The sequence below is a fragment of the Ictidomys tridecemlineatus genome, chromosome 8 (genome assembly GCF_052094955.1).
Source record: "Ictidomys tridecemlineatus isolate mIctTri1 chromosome 8, mIctTri1.hap1, whole genome shotgun sequence".
NCBI lineage: Eukaryota > Metazoa > Chordata > Mammalia > Rodentia > Sciuridae > Ictidomys > Ictidomys tridecemlineatus.
This window is the reverse complement of record NC_135484.1, coordinates 126714020-126726382: the sequence shown is the minus strand read 5'-3', so window position 1 is coordinate 126726382 and position 12363 is coordinate 126714020. Positions and strand designations below refer to the sequence as shown.

Here is a 12363-nt window from a genome sequence, read left to right as displayed (position 1 = left end):
AGGTGCAGGACAGGCTGATCTGCAGGGCCTGCAGGGCATGCCAAACAAAGATAGCTGCAGAATGACCTGGCTTCTCAAACCCTCTGTCTGGTTCTTTATCACCTGTTTGCTTCAAGCTCCCGGTCAAGGCTGAATACTCAACCCCGCTCAAGGTTTAACACTTAACCCCCTTGTGCCAACAAGGTAGCTTGCAGACCCAGAGACCCCATTAGATTTGGGCTATAAAAACTCCCTGTGCCTGTTTCTTTCCCCTATCATAAAGATCATTCAGACTCAGGTGGGTAAAATTTCTAATCAAGCTTTTAACCAGCTTCTCCTCAGGAATTACCAACTCCTGGCTACTGATGATACTTCCAGTCCAGACCTATGCTGAATGGACTGACATCATCATGGATCTGTGGTGGCAAGGAATCTTTGTCTTCTCTGCTCTCCTGTGGGGGCTCCTTACTTCCCTTCTCTCTCTCTCCTACACCACCCCATTTCAGCAGTAAGCAGCCAGAATGAGTTGATGCCTACTCTCATTTAATAACTAAGAGGGAGGAATGTTGGGAGTCACCCTGGCTTCCCAAAGACTTACCTCCCCTTCCCCCGAGTCCTGCTGAAACACATTATCCTTACCCACCAATTAGAAAGCACCCCATGCCAGCTGCCAAAACTGTTAAATCGTTAAACTGTTTCAACAATCAGACCACCCCCAGCTCTATAAATGTGCAGAACTGCCTCAATAAATGGGCATTTTCTCCAATGGCAAGCCTTGATCGTTCTTTCAAAATACATATGCCATCAATGAGCAAACTGCAAAAAAACAAAGCAAGTTGAAAATAAAATGATTTCTATATGCATAGATACTTGATAGTTACACAATATAATAGATTCATAAACTAAAAAATACATAGAGTAGTTAGAGTTTGGGATACAGTAAAAATAATTATAATATGAAATAGGAGCTATTAGATACATCTATCATTAATATTCATTGTTTTTCTATGAAGCAATCAATTACTGAAGGTACAATCAACAATCAAATTAAGGAAAGTCTTCTGTGATCTATTGGAGGCATTGTTCTGCTTTATAAATATTGCTCTTTAGAAAAATCTAATTCATTTTATAATCTAACTCAAGACCACACACTTTAAGATGTTTTAATTTTAAGATACACAAATTAGAGAGAACTAATATAATCCATTGACCTTTTATAAAATAAATTATATAAACTGTATAAGTTCAAACTACTAACTTGCAAAGTTAGGAAGTATAGTTATAAAAATTCATGCTTCTGATTGGTCAATTTGGGGGTCCCCCCAAAACACTGCAGCATATTGATTAACTATGATAGTTATATATACAAGAAATATTCCTTTATAAAAGCCTTTCTAATAAAAATTTCTCATTAGGTCTCAAACAGCCTAACAAGAAAACCAATAAATCTATGAATTCTAGGTTGTTATGTTCAGATTCAGATAATTATATAGCCCATTAGGAAAATATGAGCCTAATTTTCTTTGGCATCTATGTGGTCTCTCTCTTATCCAGCAAGGAGGTCCATGGAACAGGGTAGAGGAGAGTGTGGCTGTAGAGTTGCTAAATAAAGACCTCTGGAGACCAAGCAGGAAGCAGGTCTGATTTAATTGCACAGTTACCATGTATATATACTTAGGCAGTAGCTAAGCAGATTACAAGCAGCCACCAATACAATTTCTGGCCAACTGTCCCAACAGCAACCAACTGAGGAGTGAGCCATAGAGCAAACACAGGGACTACAACACGCAGCCTCATGCCCAGGGCTGTGCCTACGGGGTAAGCAGTTTGCCCCTCACACATCTAGCACAGGGGAGTAGTTTGCCACTCACATGCACTTAAACTATGCCACTGCCACATATACAGTACTCCATGCACTTCTCCCCACATCTCCCTGTGCTGAAAGGACTTCAGCCAGGATTTCTGGTTTTCATTTTGTGGCCTTTACATGGTTACATAAACGTCTATAACATAAGAAAAAATATCGCTATTATAAACAGTAAGGCCAGGGTAATACCATTATAAGGATTAGGTAATTTGGCTATCAGGTTTTTCCAATGTTCAGTCCATCCCTGGAAGAAAAAAGAGGTTGTCAAGATAGACACCTTCATCTCATTGATTTTGAAAATTGCCTTAGTAAGGTTATGCATAATCATAACATAACAAGCATCCCAAGCACTCTTAATATACTGAGAAAAATTGGAAAAGTGAAAGGTTAAATTTTCAGATACAGCATATTGGGAGACACAAATACTATGAAATTCAGGGTCTTAAGTGATCCTGTGTAATACAAACAGAATATCTAGTTGTTCCTGGTGGAGGTCTAGTTCCTGCTGAATGACTTAAACAGCAGCTCAGGATAGTTTATTTAAGTCATTTTGATTGGCAAAGGCTGCTGGCATCCCGGTAGACAAATTGTTTGCAGTCTAAGCAGTCTGTATACTCTGAGTGAGCAAAGCAGCAACAGTGGCTATGGCGGTGATGGTGGCTACCAGGGCAATGATTCCAGCAATGATGAGGCTAATTGCATGCTTGTCTGGTATAGGATCTCATTCAGAAGATTCTTCATCTGCAAGTCTCATAGTTTCCTCCACTCTCTGCACAGGTTTACTGGAAGCTAGATCGCTGGGTTACTCTGAACATAAATATAAGTTTAGCTTTCATAGCAGGGGTTACAATTTGTGAGCCTGCAGTATATATTGACTGCACAGGGGATCTCTGTATGAGTAGTGTTTATGCCATCATTATTGTTGATTATTAATATGACAAGCGGTGGCATAACACAAGCTTGTGCATTGTGGGTATGGGTATAATTTGGCACAAGGGCAAATTCATGGTTAGGGTCTGGACTCAATATAGACCCATTCATCCAGCTGGCTGCTGCCCATTTGATGGGTCCAGCAGCTTGTAATATTGGCATGATATCCTTCATGCCATACTGGTTTCTTGCACACAGGTTGGTAACATCTTGTTCCATGTAGCAGTACTGCAGATTTTGGGTACATCAGTTACATTCCAGGAGCTATGCCCACCCAGGCACATAGATGTTGTTCTTCCCCAGAGAAATTCCTATTATCAAGGACATAAGATATGACAGTGATACATTGGTTTAATGGTTTAATGTGATGCTATAATTATCTGAGAGGGGCTTTCCAAAAAGTGTGATGGGCAGGTTGGCAGCAAGGGTTTCTTGTATTTGCCATGGGGGAGTCTATGGTTATAATTAGCATTAACTATAACTCTAAGGTCAGTGAGAGATAGCTCAACATATGACTTCTTATAGTTATCTACAATAGTTTTATTGACAAGAGCAAAAGAGAGGGAACTGCCTGGGTTATAGGTTTCATTATCTACTATGGAGAAATAAATGGGCAGATGCTCATGTTTCAGGGTGTGGCTACCTCCTGGATGGATAATTCAGATCAATAAGATTGGGATTATTCAAAAAGAGCTTAGGTAAAGCCCCTTCCCAATTAGCAACAGCCAGAAAGTGTGTTCTAGTGACAAGGGCTTAATTTACCTGGGCCATAGTACTGTTGATGCTTAGCATGAGAGTAAAAAAATAGACCTGTCTGGGAGGATTAGAACCATGACCCAGGATTTCTCCAGTATCATTGGCCTGCTGTATTATCCCCTTTACATCACCCCATGTGGTCTTGTGATGGAGTTTCCTCTGGTGTCCTCTCGCTATCTTGCGTTTTTGCTTCCTTTCTCCTGGATTGTGCAGCAGGCCATAATGGCAGGTAGGTATCAAGGGTCGGACATGGTGGGCTGGAATCCAGACAGGCTGTGGATATTTTTCTGGAAAGAAACAAGCAAAACCCCTTCCCAACACAAGGAGCAGTGAAGGCTCTGACCACTGATTGGTTAGGGGGTCTTCATGGAAGTGAGGAAGATGGCGGCAAATGGAGTGCATCACCCCCCCTGTACCGCGTCACTGCACAGGTGAATAACCAGTTAGAATGGCCAAAAGCTGTCTTGTTAGAATTTCCAGCAAAATTGGGGTGCATCAAAACCTAGAGGAAGGATTTCCATCACCCGAGGATCGGTTACTGGGTCTCAAGCGTGAGTGAACCCTGGAATGGAGATTCTGGCTGATTGATCGGTGGCCCGCTAGAGACTGCGGCATGCTGAGAAATGGCATGCCAGCAACGCAGAGTAATGGTGCTACAGATTCTGTGGGGTCCTGCCGGCTGTGCCCTCACTGTGCTCCAGGCTGAGTTCTGGGTTTGAGACAGGGGAAGGAAGTGGTCCAGTTCTGTCCTTCACACCGGACAGCCCACTGAGGAAGCCAGCAGCCACCATCTTGGAGAGCTGACACCACCATCGCCAGTTTCCAACAGATCCCAGCTAGTGCAGCGTAGAACAGGTGTGTGTCATTTAATCCATTTCCCATACTGCCGGGAAATCGCATAAAATATCTCCCCGCTTTCTGGGGGCGTGATTAACAGAGTGAGCGTGAATAGAGGCGTGCGGGAAGATAAAGGCACCTGATCTCTAACTCCCCCCTCCCACCAGCAGCAAAAACAAAACCTGTCTCACCAGCTCTCAGAGGAGTGGCTATCTGAGGGAATCAAAAAAATAAGGGGCCGATTCCCAATAGCCTAACTCCACATCCAGGAAACTACAGGCCCAGAGTGTAGCTTGAACTGCGGAGAGGTATCACACTGGGTAAGGCCTGGCTGGCAGGAGAAGCCAGGAGACCAGAGACCAGGAATAAACCTAAGCTAATGGGTTTTGAGAGACACCAAGTGTGGGGAGGAGGAAGCGGCCTCACACGGATTATTTCCTACAGCCAGAGGGCAAAATCTTGGCCCGGAGGGCACAGCACCACCTACTGGAAATGAAGAAAATAGAAGCCTAACAGTTTCTTTTTTTTTCCCTTTTTAAAAATTTTTAATTTTTTAAATTTTTTGAATTTTAATTTTGTTTTTTTAATTATTTTTTAATTGTAATTTTTATTTTACTGCATTTTATAATTTTTTATCATTTCTTTTTCTTTTCTATTCTTTTCTCTCTCTTTCTTCTCTCCCTCTCTCTTTCTGGGTTTGCTTCCTTACATTTTCCTCATCTTTCCTCTTAAGCATGACCACCCAGATTACGTATAACTTACTAAATGCAAATAGATGAATACTACCAATCAGTCTATAGTCCAACTAAGCCCTTAACTACCCCCAAGTACTCCTGTCTATTCTCTTGTTAATATCCGCCTGCATTTGAGCAACCCCCCAAGAAGCTAACATATACTAACCTCCATAACATCAAATTGCCTGACCTCAACATAAAATCCTAAATTCAAACCTCAATTCTCTATATGCCATCAAAATCTATAGGCCCTTAATGAAACTAATGAATTTACCTTAAATCACAATTAAATCCAACATCTCTAAACATTGTCTCCCAACACAAAGGAGAGATATTGAAACTATGAAAACCAAAACAAATTCAAAGGAGAAAACAGAAACACAGCAGTCAAACAGAGTTGGAAAGTAATGTGAGTACCATAAAAAAACAAGGGAAAAGAGGATTACAAACAATGCAGGACAACTTAAATTCACAGGAGAATCAAGAGGCATCAGAAAAATGAACAGAGAAAGAACTCAAGGCATACCTAACTCAGATGGAACAGAATCTTAGAGAAGACATTAGACAGCAAGTCCAAACAATGCAGGTATACTTTGAAAACGAATTACATAAGCAAATTGAAATGGCAAAGAAAGAGCTCTACCAGGAGATACAGATTTAAAAAAAAAAATCAACCAATAATCCGAGAAATGCAGGAAACCATAAACCAATTTAAAAACTCAAACGAGAATATTACAAATAGACTAGATCAAATAGAAGTCAGAACATCAGATAATGAAGACAAAGTTTATCAACTTGAAAAGAATATAGTCAACACAGAAAGGATCCTAAAACATCACAAGCAATCTATCCAAGAGATATGGAATGTCATAAAAAAACAAACAAACTTGAGAGTCATCATTACTTCTCTATATAAAATTAAAATTAAATTGCTGTTTTGTGGTAATCATATTACAATGGCTACATGAACCAAACATAATGTATATTATGAATATATTCAATTTATATTTATCAATAGTACTTCAGTATAGCTTTAAAACCAGATTCACTGTAAATAATGTGGGATATGTATTGCACAAACAAAAATGTTCTTAATATTATATAATCAGATTATAAATTCAGTTGGTTTTAACATCACTTTTCAATTCTTCTATTAATTTCAACAGATGTGTTACATACTTGATTCTGCATTTAAAATCTTAAAAAGGAAACAAACTAAAATTTTATCTTTAAAGTTGCTTCTAAACCTCTATCAAATTATGTGATTTTAAAACACTAGAAAATTGCCAATGCCTGGATTTATCGTTATGAATAAACTCATATTTAGAAGAACATTACATTCTAAAAGAGTTCAAATTTAAGATGATTCTAAAGTTTTTAAAAATATGTACATTATGTTATTTTCTTAAGGCAAAAGGAAAAGCTTATGCTTCTATTAGAGCTAGGCATTTGTTTAAACTACTGAATTAGTCACTTTAGTAACTAAAACTAAAAACATACCAATATGAGACAAATTATCATTTTATGTTAAGTAGCATTAGGAATATGCAGAATGTGAGATCCTATATAGCATATCATTCAGGCTTTCTGAGTAGAATTCTTTATTAGCAATGCATATCTAAACATTTAGGTCCAGAAATTAAAGCATTAAGACATTATTCCCTCTGTATTCCAGACACAATTTTACTGTTTGAATATAAACACATCTGAATAAAATTTAAAAAAAAAATCCTTCATTATTCATAAAAGTAAATGATTCAAGAAGACACTACCATGAAAGCAGAAAATTTGGGAGCACAAAGGATAACATCATAAAAAACAGTAAGTGGAGAAGTATGGAGGATTGCATTATGATCCAATCTCCTTTTTTTTATTAAGCAGAGCAATGTAAAGTGAGTTGAACAAGATATGATTTGCTGTCTCATGATTAAAAAAAAAAAAAACTGCCAGCACCTTGTATTTAAAGGAACTGGTTTTAGTTTCCCCTTATTTTTATCAAAAATATCTCATGGTTATCTGTCTCAACAAATGAGTGCACATCTGAGATTTTGTACCTGTGTTTTTTCATATGTATATAGGACCTATTTTTTCTCACATTTAGGAGGTAAAAGATTTTATGTAAGCACTCCTAAGTAGGTTATTAAAGAAAATGTAGCTTTAATTAGTTTCCTTCTATATTGACACCTGAGTCTAAACCTATGTCACTCATATCAGATAATTAAATGTAAGAAAATTTATCATCAATCATCTTGTCTGTGAGACATAAGACACAAAATACATTCCAGTTATTTTCCTGACCAAATTCTTCACTGTTATCCACTATTTTTCTGTATTGCAATTTCTATTACTATGAACAATGATAACTAAAAATCCATTCAATGATAGCTTAAAATTAGTCTCAGCATTCACCTGTTACTCCCCTCCCACTTAGATAGCCACTGTTATAGTTTGGATATGAGGAGTTTTCCAAAAGCTCCTGTGGTAATACAGGAACATTTAGAGGTGAAATGATTAGATTATTAGAAATGTAGCCTAATGTATTTTATGAATGAATCACTGAAAGGTCCATTGTACTGGGTGGTAACTGTAGGTATGAGGGGTATGGCTGGAGGTGGGTCACTGTTGATGTGCTCTTGAGGATTATGCCTTGTCCCCCTGGCTCCTCTCTCTCTCTCTCTCTCTCTCTCTCTCTCTCTCTCTCTCTCTCTCTCTCTCTCTCTCTCTCTCTCTCCCTGCATCCCAGATACCATGAAGTAGCATGTTTCCTCCACCATGCCCTTCTTCCATGATGTTCCATCTCACCTCAAGCCTAGAACCATGGAGTTGGCTGACTGTGGACTGAATTTCTGAAACCATAGGCTCAAAATGAACTTTTCCTCCTCTAAGTTGTTATTATCAGGTTTGAGTGGTATGTTAGTCAGATTTTTGTCACTGCAACCACATGGAAGCTTTTCTTAAGTAGATTGTCTTTAATAGTAACTTTTGACAATTAGGGGGAAGAGAGAGTTCATGAAAAAAAGGGGAGGTGTCAAATAGTTAATGTGACCAAGAAATGACACAAAAATGCCTTTGCATTAAAAGAAATTCCTAAATTTCTTTTAATAATTATCTTTCCTTTTTTTGTGTAATTTCACTGGTTAAGAATCTTACCTAAGATTTTATCCCAAATGTTGTAGGTAAATAGTAATAATGATACTTCCCTAGATTGAATTTCTATTTTCCTCTTTTACCTTTGAAGACTGATGGAAGAAAACAATGAAACCCATGAGGGAGGTTTTATTTGCTTGGATTCTCAGACCAGCCCCAGTTGGAAATCATCCTTTTTGTGGTAGTTTTGATATCCTATCTTCTGATCCTTGTGGGCAACACAGCCATCATCATGGTCTCCCGCCTGGATTCCAAACTCCACACACCTATGTACTTCTTCCTCACTAATCTCTCCTTTTTTGACCTTGCCTTCACTACCAGCATCGTGCCCCAGCTGTTGTGGAACCTGAGGGGACCAGCCAAGATCATCACATCCACTGGCTGTATCCTACGACTCTACGTGTCCCTCTCCTTAGGTTCCACTGAGTGTGTTCTCCTTACTATCATGGCATTTGACCGCTATGTGGCTGTCTGCAGACCTCTCAACTACACGACTGTCATGCACCCATCATTCTGCAAGGCCCTAGCAGGAATAGCCTGGCTAAGTTGAGTAAGAAACACTCTCATCCAAAGCACCATCACCCTGTGGCTTCCTCGATGTGGGCTCCATCGCCTCCACCACTTCTTGTGTGAAGTACCTGCCATGATCAAGTTGACATGTGTTGACATCAATGCAAACCAAGTCCAGCTTTTTGTGGATACATTAGGTCTCCTCCTCCTTCCCATGGCATTGATATCTGTCTCCTATGGGTTCATCGCGCATGATGTGATAAAAATTAAGTCATCCCAAGCTTGGCGCAAGGCTCTAGGGACCTGTGGCTCTCATCTACTAGTGGTGTCCCTTTATTTGGGGACTAGCTCAGTCATGTACATCCAGCCACAGAGATCCTTTGGCCACAGTCAGGGCATGTTCCTCACACTCTTTTATGCTGTTGTGACTCCCACCCTAAACACCCTCATATACACCTTGAGGAACAAGGATGTGAAAGGAGCCCTGAGGAGACTGCTGAGGAGAGAACAAAATTTCTAATGGAAAAATCAAAGGGCAGCGACTTTCTGTACTGGAAACTTATTAAAGAGTTTCCATATTAAATAACTTCTCCCTAACGTGCAGTTCATGTGTGACTGAGTGCCTCTCTATCTGCATTTATGTACAGTGTGGACCACATTGTCTCAAAAAAGAACATTTAGATTCCACTTCTGTAGCACATGGAACCTTGTATGTGTTACAAATATTTTCACAAACTCTCTTATTAAATGGATTTTATATGAATACATTTCATATAAATTAAATGCTACACATATAGTAAGAATGGAAAATTTTGTAGATTTTCACTGCACATATATACATATATGCATGCAAATATAATTAGAGAATTAAAATATTATTTATTATTTGAAAATTTGAAAAGTATATATTAGCATGAAGAAATATTGTAGTATTTCCTTTGTAGAACAATTCTACAATAGATAAATACTTACTAAATAATTTAATAAATACTATATATTCACACAACCTAGTTTCAGCTTGATCCAGGCTCTTGGTAAAATCTTGCATTCAATTCTATGTAACAGTCTCATGCCTTCCCAGTGTCTTTGTTGCTTTTGACCATGTAGAATCTGTAGCCACACTGTCTTGGTTTCAAGGTTTGTTTTACTCACTTGCCGATCATGACCCTCTGCTCTTTACCTTACCTGTACATTTCTCAATCACTTCTGACATGTTCAGTGACAATGAAATAAACTTGATTCATGCAAACTGTAAAAAAGTCATGGCAGTAATAAATACTGAGTAAATTTAACAATTACTTAAAAGATTTTAAAAAATAGAATGGTACTCAGAATTCTTCATAGTCCTCCCACACAACTTCTGTCATTCTCAACATGCGCTTCTTTGTGTGGTTTGTGTTTGTTTCACATTTTATATTAATTGATAGTTAGATTTTTTATTTGTTAATTTATTTATTCATTTGAATTTTATTTATTTATTTATTTATTTATTTATTTGGTTTTTTCCTGGAAACACTAAAACCAATCAAAATCTCTCTTCACACCTCTGTGTATCAGCCCCAATTTGGAATCAAGTACCAATTTTGACTTTGGAATATTTCTCTAAAGAATATTGTTGAAACTTTGAGTCAGAGTGCTTGGGTTCAAAGCCCAGTCCTATGAAACCAATCAACTAGAATAATGTTTAAATACATATCTCTATAATGCCAATTCACAGTTTCCTCAACAGTACAAGAGTGGGAACAATAGTTCCTATCTTACTTGAATACTGTGATAAGTAAATCTGATTGGTAAACAGTTAAGCTCAAAGCTATCTATTATGTATTAATAACAACCACCCAATAATTGTTAGCTACTTCTGAACCACTTATACTTTTCCAAACTTCATAACTTGATTGACCTTACTGATTTAATGATTTCTCTGTCTTCAATCACTTCCTACTATTAGTTCAACAACATTTAACTATGCCCAACTATTCTCTATCTTTTTGGTAACTCCTCTAACTTTGTGTAAAGTTGGAATGTGGATTCTTCATTATATTTAGACTTCCCTTATCATCACAGCCATAGGAAAATCTTCTCCAAACTATTCCTCGTGGTGTCTTAACACATTTCATCCATCACATTCACGATGCCACTGCCCTAGTTCAAATCTTCTATTCTGCTCCTTAAAAAGATTGAAAATATATAGCTCTGAGAAAAAATAGTTTTAAAGGCATGTTTGATCTGGAGGGCAAAGTTTAATTTAGTGATTGTGAATGCACCCAAATGTGTAATAGATTTTCTGCCATATAGCCTTTCACACCTGGCCCATAGGCTCCATGTGGGTCACCTTCTAGCTTTTGAGCTATGTGTGACCAAATTTTTTAAATGTCCATATTGTTCTCTTCATGGTCTTTCTAAATGACAACTTTGATTATTCTAAAATAATTTCATTCTATTTATGACTATGCTATTCCAATTTTAAATGACACTTAAATGTTACAGAATGAATTCTATAGTAGCACAAAATCTCAGGTTCTCCATTATCTTCATTGAATTTTTCTGTTTTCCTCACCATTTGTAATTCATATTTAAACAGCAGTTTATGAATATTTTCTTTTTATTAACCTTAGAATATTTACTATATCAGCTTCTCAAAGCCAAACTTAAGTCTTACCTATTTCACCTAAATGTTCTCATTCAATAATAACTTCTTTCTTTTCTGTATTGCATATCACTTTTCATGTACTAATAATTGATAAATATATGAGAATAAAGGGCTGTTTTAAAAGGAATTCAAGTACTCCATTATAGTTAAGAGAATAAGAATCAGAAATCATATGAGATAGTCTTGGAATTGTGAAATGAACCAAATCGCTTAAGGACTTGTGTATTATGTGAAGAAAAATGAACATTCCAATGAATTCTAGAAGAATATCTTGTTTCTTCTAAGGTTTTGGGCACCAGAGTCACACCAACTTAGTTCTAACTCCTGGAATCAGTTGCTTAATCTTCAAATCTACATAACAGAGTAATAGTGCCAATTTCATGATACCAGGGTGAGGAGCAAGTGAGACAATGCATGTTATGGGCCTGACATCTAGCAAAGCTCAAAACACACCTGTCTGTTAACAGTGAGATTCTTCAAGGAGCACTATCAAATCAGAATAAACATTACTTTATTCTTCTCTGCCCATACTAGAGTGTGGCTCTTTCCATGCCCCTGGAGAGGAGTTTTAGACTGCACATGATTTTTCTATTTTTTTGTTGTTGTTGTTGTCATTTAATTACATTTTTAATTGTTCTTTTTAGTTTTACATGAACATATTTTGAAATATCATACATACATGAAGCATAACTTCCCATTTTTGTGGTTGTACATAATGTGGAGTTGCAATAGTATTGTGTGCATATATGAATAAAGGAAAGTTCTGTACAATTAATTTTACTGATTTTTCCCATTCTCATTCCCTCTTCCACCCTCCCACTCCCCCTGTCCAATCTAGTGAACCTCATTCCTCCCTCCCTGAACCCTGCCTATTGTGAGTCACGATCTGTACACCAGAGAGAACATTTGGCCTTCCTTTTCTGTGATTGGCTTATTTCACTTAATATGATAGC

At 37.6% G+C, this 12363-nt stretch overlaps 1 pseudogene; it reads left to right on the top strand.

Moving 5' to 3' along the window:
- Window positions 1–3607: 3607 nt before the first annotated feature.
- Window positions 3608–9280, top strand: LOC106145551 (olfactory receptor 2G3-like; annotated as a pseudogene).
- The last annotated feature ends 3083 nt before the right edge of the window (window positions 9281–12363 follow it).